Source organism: Chironomus tepperi, unplaced genomic scaffold, assembly GCF_022539635.2.
Source record: "Chironomus tepperi strain 1889 unplaced genomic scaffold, CSIRO-AGI_Ctep_v1 contig_161, whole genome shotgun sequence".
Taxonomy (NCBI): Eukaryota; Metazoa; Arthropoda; class Insecta; order Diptera; family Chironomidae; genus Chironomus; species Chironomus tepperi.
The window spans coordinates 2027099-2037078 of NW_027226283.1; positions in this window are offsets into that span (position 1 = coordinate 2027099).

The following is a 9980-nucleotide window of genomic DNA, read 5'->3' on the forward strand; positions in this document are numbered from 1 at the left end:
ATATATTTACAGCAACAATATAAAGAAGACTCTTATTATTCTTTTGATTGCCGCTATTCGAAATGTTGTTTTGGCTTGAAAAGTGATATAAACGATCACTTCACGTTTTTGTTATACTGCCACGTTTTCATTTCAAAGATATAACGAGCCTTACTGGCAGCAATACAAAATTAAATTACCTGGGATAAAAATAGCCATATTCAATAAAAATGAAAACCTTCACAGCTCACAGGTCATCAAAAAACGAAATAAATATCTTGATAGTGAATAACTTAAAACTAATAATAGTGGAAATTAAGTTCATGTCTAGACACTTGTGTTAAAAGACATTCTCAGATAATTTTGCAAGTGTCTATACCTAAACTCTTTGATTGGCAAAGATTCAGAGTTAGAATTTTTTTCAACATAACCTCAAAAAAGAAAATTTCTCATTCCTTTTCAGTTTCATTCTCTTTTGTGAAACACCTTCGTACATTCATTATTATCATCATATGCATCCGTTCAAAAGATATGCATTATAATTTCTCAAGCATATCTCACACTGTATATTGAATGAGATCTAAGAGTGCAACATTTGATTAAATTACAGTATTTGGAATAATCGTATAATGAGCGTTTACTTTACACATAATCATCAGATTTATATGGGAGATTTTCAATCTCTCACAATTAAGTCTCATTCAACTTGACTGATGCCTGGAAGCATGAGCACTTTTCTTCCTTCTTATTTTTTTGTTCGCCAACCATTGCAAATAAATATATAAGCACAGACAGTAAAGTGATCATAAAACAGTTATAATCGCTATTTGACCTCTTAGCTTACTGTCTAAATTGTGCAAATTATTTTGCACGATTGGATCGAAAAAAAAACATGATCGTTGAACGGGAACAAATAAGAGGAAAGCATGCATCAATAAGTAAGTATCAATGAAAATGCATTGCATGCAAAGCTGAAAAATCAAATGATTTAATAGATGCGGACTAACCATCAAAGCCAAACTACTCAATTAAGTGCAATTTGATGACGTGATTGGCGCAAAAATGCGGTAAATAAATTGTTTTTTATTCTTTTCCTTTCGATCACTCTCTTTCTCATACACAGATTCCACTTCATCTTTGACTTCAATTTACTTCAATTAAATTAAATTCTTCTTCTGAATCTCAATTTTTTCAAATGAATGAGACAGATGAAGAGAAGTAGTATCGACTAATTTTTTTTGGAGCATACGACTTGCTTCATGTCGAATGCTGTAGATAGACAATCAAATTAAGAATTTCTTTCATTCCTTCTGACAAAATATCAAAATTGAAGCATCTTAATTTTATAATAACTGGATAGTTCTCTCCTCTTAATATCGAAGCTTTCAATATTATGGTTTCCACTATAACGCGCAAATAAATATGCTTGCACATGTAGCTTTATATTTCTCAACCCTACTTTTCATAATCACATGATTATGTTCACTGAATCATGATCAAGTGAGTACGAAAAAGTAAAGTTAATTAAGTTAACTATTAAAACCCGAATGGTATAAACATGAATAAGCAATAGAGAGTCGCATAGTACCAAAACAAGTTGTGAGCATGATACATCATGATATTGTGTGAAAAATAATATTTATAAATATTTTCTTCTTTAATCATGCACAGTTGATGCACAGCTAATAGGGAGGGCTTTGACTCGAAAAATGAAGAAAAATAATTTGAAACTAAATACTCATTTCGTGATGTTTTAATCATAATACTTTGAAGCATCGACATGTCATAATAATAACGATGACACTTTCTTCATCTGAATTTATCAAAAGTATTTTTTTATTTTCTTGTTTTCATTCCATTTGATGATTATAATCATTCAAGCTAAAGAACGCAGTCAGAAATTACTTGGAACTCAGAGCGATATTTCAAAAATGTTATCGTTCATCACGTCTTCAGTTCATATTTTGTTCTTTTGAGGACTGCATTTTTTTCTTCTCTCGTAAATTGTGCCGTGTGTTCACCTATAAATTCTACATGTGCATTGCTACAATTTTAAGAAGAGAAAAAAAAAATTAAGTATTTCTTCTTTCTGTTTCTTTTTTTTCGGTTTAAAGGAACCACAAGAAAACTCAAAAATAAATGTTTAAATGCTTTTAAGAACTCATATCAAAAAGGAATCGGATAAAAATCAATTAAAGTCATGAGCCGATGGAAAAAGAGTGATCCCCTCTTCAACGAAGTAAAGAAAAGAAGAGAAATGATGATAGAATAAGAACAAAAAACTTCTTGTCGAAGGGTAGCATAAGATGAAGACGGAAAATATTGTTGTGTGGTCAAAATTGATAGAATTAGGCAGTGGATAAATGATTTAAATTATAACGCCTTTTGCGACTAAAAATTGAGCAATTTCAGGGAAGATAACTTAATAACTATAATAGCTGGCCCTTTCCATCATTTTACCTTCCATCCATCACCCTTCTTTTTATTTTTATTTTTTCCTGAGAATTTTTTATGGTCTTTTTTTATCATTTTATGTGTCTTTATTATTAAATAAATAGACACGAAATGGTTTTCACCTATAACACATTCCGATTTTATGTGCTAGATCTATTTTTACATCTATTTTCTCATTCTACATCATAACCATCTCCTTAGTATAATAATCTTCATAGCATATTTTTCTATTCTTTAAAAAATGTTCTTTCAATAATTTCATCATAATTTCATCGCATTTTTTATTCACTCAAAAAGTTGTTTTTTCTTCTTTACATTCAATGTCTATGTTTCATCTTATTTTAAAATAGAAAAGTATCATTAAATAGGAACGAAAAAAAAAACTCTCAGAATGTGGAGATGAACATATTGATATATAACGATATTCCTACATGGAATTTATTAAATCAATATTTATTAAGAAAAGCTGTACATAGTCAATATCCAATGTTCATTGAATAATGATGATAGCTAAGATCATCCATATGTAAATGCGTTTTTAAAGTTAAGGTAAATGATGAAACCATTAACGCATGTAAAAGTCATTAGTAAGTGGTTTTCCTCATAAATTTTTAGTTACTTTTCTTTGTGCCTCTTCTTTATTTGTAGGATGCAATGGAGAATCTTTTTCAATCAAATTATATTTAAATACGAAGGCGGATGTGTTAACTGATGATAAAATTACTTAATCATATTTAATTATTTAAAATATTTTTAAATTATGGGGCAAAAAGATTTATATATTTTTGTTTTTAGTTGGAACTGAATGATAAAAATTGCATAATCATGCGCTTTTTTCATTCATACATGATAAGAGAGTTCTCCGAAGCAAAGTATTAAAAGTAATTGAACTCTTTAAAATCTAAGCTTTCTATATCTCACGCTTTATTTTTTTCGAGATAAGCAGAGGTAACTTTTCAGTACAATTCTTCTTCTTCTTCTTTTCATTCATTTACAGTCATTTGCATTTGTATTGGAGGTAATAATATTTGTTAACAGTTCAGTCATCACGCCACTTTTTTCTGTATCTGTAAATAATACAAAAAGTCGCATTTTCCTATTGAAATGATAAATTTTTCGGGGTTCACCGATAAATTCCATCGTTTTCTTATCAAAAATTGTCGAAGTAAAAACAAAAAAAAAAAATGTTAAATAAATAAAATTAAATTAAATTTGAAGTAAATATAAAAAATGATGGATATATGATAAATGAAGCTTTAATCGATATTTTCTTATTGCTATACAATTGCTGATGGAACGATATTAAATTGCGACTTATCTTAATCTAATTCTCTAAATGAAGAAATTCATTAACTCACCTTAGGACAGTTTTAAGTTTTGAATGAAATGTTTGCGAAAAAATAAAAAAATTTGTACACCGAAACGTGTTTAACAATTTAATAATTTTCAAAGGAAATGAGAATTACTAGTCTACATTAATTAATTTTCTGGCAATCGACATTTAACTGATAGTCATAATAATAATTAGAAGAAATGACAAACGATACATCATGGAGGATAAACAATCACGTGCTGTTTTCTTTTGATAACATTTTTTTGTTTCAATTTTGGGGGAAGCACGTATCTTCTTTGGAAATGATAAACTTACCAAACAAGCAACATGTGTTATTTTTAATGGAACATGTTGCCGCTTTACTGTTGCTTGATTCATTAAAGAGGCGTCATAAGATTCAAATTGAATGATTGGGAACAAAAATGAAATCTATGAAAAGTTTGCAAAGTATTGTACTATTTATTTCATCATTTACCATACTGCACATTCCACAGCAATAAAAAACTGAAAATGTCACACCATATCTTCCAAGAAATTGTATAAATTCATTTATGCAATGTTATTCCGTTCCCTGCTACTTATGAAGCGAGTTTAAAAGCTAACATTACTAATCTAATGGATATTGTAAATAGTAAATAGTCTTTGTATCAATGAATATTGGTAAGTAAATCTTTTCGCTCATCGTGTATACTTTTTAGTTTTTTTAAATGATTGCATATCTCCGCCTGTCGTATGGTACCTTTTTAAAAAAATATACTTCTTTGTTTTCAGGAAACGATTTCAAGGAAGAATACCGACATTGTCCGTTTACAGAAATATCAGTTTTAAGAACTAAGGAACTTGTTAAAAGTCTCATCTTCTCCAAAAACTACATCTCCTTGGTCCATTCATTGTATTTAATGTTTGCTTGATTTTTTTTCTTCCCTTTTCTTTGCACAGCTTCACATGCGAAAAAAAAATCACAGATTATAAATAGGATTCTCCGACATAAAAAAAAAATTACAAAAAGAAACTTCGCAGGTAAATTCTAAAATTCATATTGTTTAAAGTGACATAAAATTTAAAAGTGATAGTTAGAAACATTTCTAAAATGTTAGCAGATTTGGATTGTTTCAACCAAGAAGAATATATTTAATGATAAAACTGAAATTTCCTCTTCAAAGAATTTTTATGGCAACATACATATTATAATATAATTTTGTTTTAAACAAGAAAACACACTAGTTGTAAATATACATATTACTGTTGAAATCATTTCTAAATTGAGATGTCAATCAAGTTTACATCATGGTAAAATAACAAGCTAATATCAAATGTCACGATTTAATCAGATGATATTTGATCTTATATCCTTTGATAAAATCAAAATTAGTTTCTGCATATTTTTAATTCCTACTGTAATAATCAGGCTTATGGAAATAGTTATCAAATTAACTATTGAGATATTTATAAAATTATTTTAGAGTATAAAAACTTGATAAAAACACCTTGAGTGGATAATACATAAAAACTAGTTATCAACTGGACGTAAATGATAATTAACCAGTCATATATAAATCCTGGTGTTTTCCAACAGCTCATAAAGTGATACGATGAATCTTATGGAAATGTGATTTTCTCATTTATTAATAAAAAACTGCAATCTCATTTTAAACTTTTTTTGACCACATTAACTGGTCAATTCAGTCACATTACAATATATAAAATCGCCATCACATGTATATTTACTTATTAATTTGAAAATTCATATCCTGTCAGAGAATAAAAGTATTTAAAAAGAATAAAAATTCCAAGCTGATGATGTTGCTGCCGTTGCTTCTCACTTCACAAATATGATGAATTTAGATGTTAAGAAAAGTCAACACTTAATACATCATTTCAGTAAATTTTTGTTGTGACAGATCATTGTAGATGCAGACTGGTTAAAAATGATGTTGTTCACAGATTTTTTGTATTCATTATACTACTTAGCAATGTAAGAATAATGATGAAAAAATAAGAAGAATAGAAACAAAATAAATATAAAAATAAAAGAGGAGTCTTATATGAGCACACAGGAAAAGAGCACCTCACTTCACATAATATGGCGACGACGACGACAACAACGGAGACGACAAAAAGCTTTTCTAAAAAATATTCGTCGGCCGTCAGCCACAAGTAATAACATCATCAAAATATTTTCGGTATTTTGAAAAGAGGCATTACGTAGATGTTCTACCCGGATTCTAGTCCGCGCGCGCGACTCATCTCATTGTGTTCAAGAGTGTCATTGGGCAATTGAGAGAGGAAGAGAGGGAGAGAGAGAGAAAGAGCGTTATGATAGAATGACAGACAAAAATGACAATGATATTAACTACCTCGGGTTTTTGCCTCTTTATCAAGGTGTTATTCCATAATAAATCTTTGGAATTTTTTTCCTCTTTCTATTATTGCTTCTTTTTTTTTCTCGGCAAAATTGCGCAAAATAAGAGGAATTCTTTTCCTCTTGCCTTGAATATTCTTCATATTTCATATATGTTCACTATATTATTTTTATTTATTTCAAATTCTTTTCGGTTTTGTTTTTAACCTTAACATTAAATAATACAATAAACAATAAAACGAAACAATTGAAATTCTTACTTGTTATACAATCAATCGGTATGAACGGTATTTGCAACGGAATGAAATTGTAGTAGCAATTTACTGACACTATATTATTTCACATTTATATATATGAGATAATATTAGTTTAAATGGCAAATAATAAGGTAATTGAATTAGAAATAAAAATTAAGGGCTTTAGAATTAGAATCCTCTAGAGGTTGACTTGTGTCGATATCGATAGTGTGAACTCAAGATTGACTTCCTGAATTGAAGACTTATATTAAAAAAAATAAAACAGTTTCAAGAAAATACTTGATGCTTCCGCAATTTAAAAAAAAAAATCCCTCAAAAGAAACAAAGGTTTGTAATTAAAGACATTCCAATGTTTTGTTAACAAGTGTTAGTGTAAAATATCAAACGAAATCAAAACATATGAATTGATAATGAAATAACCCATTGTACTTGATAATAATTAGTAAATATTGAAGTTACCAGAGAAGATGATTTTACAAAGAAATAGAGGGAAAAAATATGACTTCCCCATGTGTACTTAGCAGAGTGTTTGAATGAGCTTTGTAAGGTTTTAATTTTCAAGTTGAATTAAAAGTTTCTCGTCTGTTTGTCTGTCTACAGTAGTAGTTTTTAAAACATCGTTCCGTGAGAGTACTTATCTCAGATGTACCACGAATTTTTTTCTAGAAAATTATCTTCAATTGTTAAATCTATTAATATTTGTAGAATTTTTTATGAACCAAAATCCTAATGAGTGAGCATTTAATGAAGTAAATTATAATTTGATTACTCTGTATCTTTTATTTTTAAAAAGAAAAAAATAATTAAAAAAAATTTCCACGAATTTTATATAAATAAACTGGTGTGATGCACTTTAAATTGTTATCAACTTTAATTTTTTTTTTTTTTTTTGAAAAATGATTTATTATAGTCTAAAAATCGTGTCGTTCTGATTTCGAAAAGAAAAAATCATAATGAATGATCATCGTATTCTATAAAGTTTTAATTTTTGTTGTTATCTATGTCTTTTTTTTTACTTTTTTCAATTGAACAACTAAAGTATACTTAAAAAGTCCTGATTGTTTATCAATTAAAGTTCAAACATATATACAGTAAGTGCGAATGAATTATTTCTGATTATGCGTTTAAACGACGTCAATAGTTAAGCTAAATCATATTTTTTGCTAAATTATCGGTAACAATAATGAGCCACATGATACAACAAAAAATGATCTATTACATGTAATGATAAAACGACGTGTTTTACTACACAGTCACATCGTTTGTGATTGATGAAATGTAACATTAATAAAAAAAGTAGACATTAATGAATGTACATATTGGAAACAAAAGAATAAAAACTATTAGCCAAAAGTAAAATTAAGAGTTTATTAATTATCTATGTGAAAAATTTAAAATCAAATTACTTTGATATCGAATTGAATTTGTTCCTTAATGATATAGCAAAATTTAATAATGTTGCGCAATCGAAACTTAAATCAATAGAGATATATTTCTTTATTTTAATAGTTCAAAAGAAAAGCGCCATCCATAAACTTTTGTAAGCAAACCATAAATTCTTTGAAAGCGCTCACACATTTTAATTGCAGTATTGATATGTTTCTGGAGGCGATTAACAAATTTTAAATTGTCGTTTATAACGTGTATGTATAATGCGCTTCATCGAAAAATAATAATTATTTGAAATAATTTAAAAGGGCGTTCTTATGTGTATATACGAGCACGTGAAAAAACATATTCAGTTCTTTGTGTTTTCAAACACCTTATCTATCAGCGCTACGACAAACGTCAAAGGACCATAAAAGTATTTAAATACTTTGCGTTTTATTTCTTTCTAATACGCATTTTTATCAAAAGTCGCCAAACAAATCAAATTAATGTTATACAAAAAAGAATAATAAATTTTTTGTTTCCATTACCATACAACGAGTAAAAAATGTTCGTTTATAATTAACAAATTCTTAATATTTTGATAGTTTATGTTTAAAATGAATTAAGCGCATTTTAACAAGCAAAAACTTTTTCACATGTGTATAAACTGCAAAATGAAATTTATTTTGGGTTTATCAATATCAAAAATTTGGACAAAATGAAAATCTTAGTGCATCTGATTCAATGAACACAGTAAAAGGGGAAAGAATAAGACAATATAGGAGAAAGTAAAAGAAAAAAAAAGATGAATGAATAATCAAACAACGGTTTAGATAAGGGGAATAAGAAAAACAAAAAGAAAATTAGCCGACATAGCCTGATGATGAGCACTTTAATGCGATGAGTCATAATACAAAATGTTAGCCTACTGCATGCATTTACATCTTGTTACTTTGTTACAATATAAATTTTTTGTTATGTAAATGCATAATGAATACTTTCACCTTGGAATTTATCTCAGAGTGTTTTTTCTCATACGTTTTCATTCTAGCGCCGTCACATCATCTCTTATAACTTGTCGTCATTTTCATCGTCGTAATATTTCTGATTCACTTGAATGTACTTCAATATTCATTTCTCTTTACCTCATTCTATATCTATGTTCATACAGTATTTATTGTACAAAATCATATAGCAAAAAAACGTGTACATGAGAAAAATCCCTTGTCATATCTCCATACAGTGACATAAATTCTCTCTTTTTGCTTCTTCCTTACTCCAACTTGTTGTTATTGTAATACTATCAGTACTCATACGAAATAAATAAGTAAAATGATAAAATTCCTCTTGCAAATTGTTTTGTTGTTTTACCGATATAGCATTGAGACTTGCACCACACAATTAAAGGTGTTTTGTATTATTTTTTTAAAGATAAGTTTATTACGCTTGATAAAGTTATACCCACCTTCATTACATACTCATTAAATTCTATACAAATTGTTGTATTGTCTTTTCATTACACCCTCAAATTCTTTTCTCATCTTCATTAAGTGTTTTTGGAATTCAAACTTTTTGTTTACCATAATTGAACCTACTTGTCCGTTATTTTTTTTGCTTCATTAAATAATTGTCTTTATCTCTATAATTTCATTTTCTGTATATGACAGATAAAAATCAGGTCGATATTGTTCTTATTGCTATTTCCATTTTATCTTGTACTTAAAGCACTTGTAAGCAGTTCTGTGTGGAATATTGCGGTATTTCCATTTTGTTTGTTTTCTTTTTTTTTTCATTAAAAAAGGGAGATTTCATGAATAAATCCTAGAATTAATTTTTAAAACTCAAAATTTTTTAAAATTTGAAATTATGTTTGATTATTTTCTAAACTAAAAAATATTTATAAAACAAAAAAATAATAATAAATAAGGTAAATGACTTTAAAATTCGTGTACATGTTTTTCACGTTTTTGGAACACTCAGGCTAAAATTCTGTAGAATAAGTGAAAAGTTTTTGTGTGACATGCATGTTTTGCAACATTGAGAATTTTGAGAGCGCAACATGCTGTTGCTCATCATAAATTTTACTCTCTCACTCTCTACACGTTGCTTGTGACATACACTTTTGTGGCCTGTTAACTTCTTATTCTTGAATAAGAAAATATAAATCGATTGCATATACACACTTCTTATTTTCAATATGTATATGGAGATATAATTATCGCAA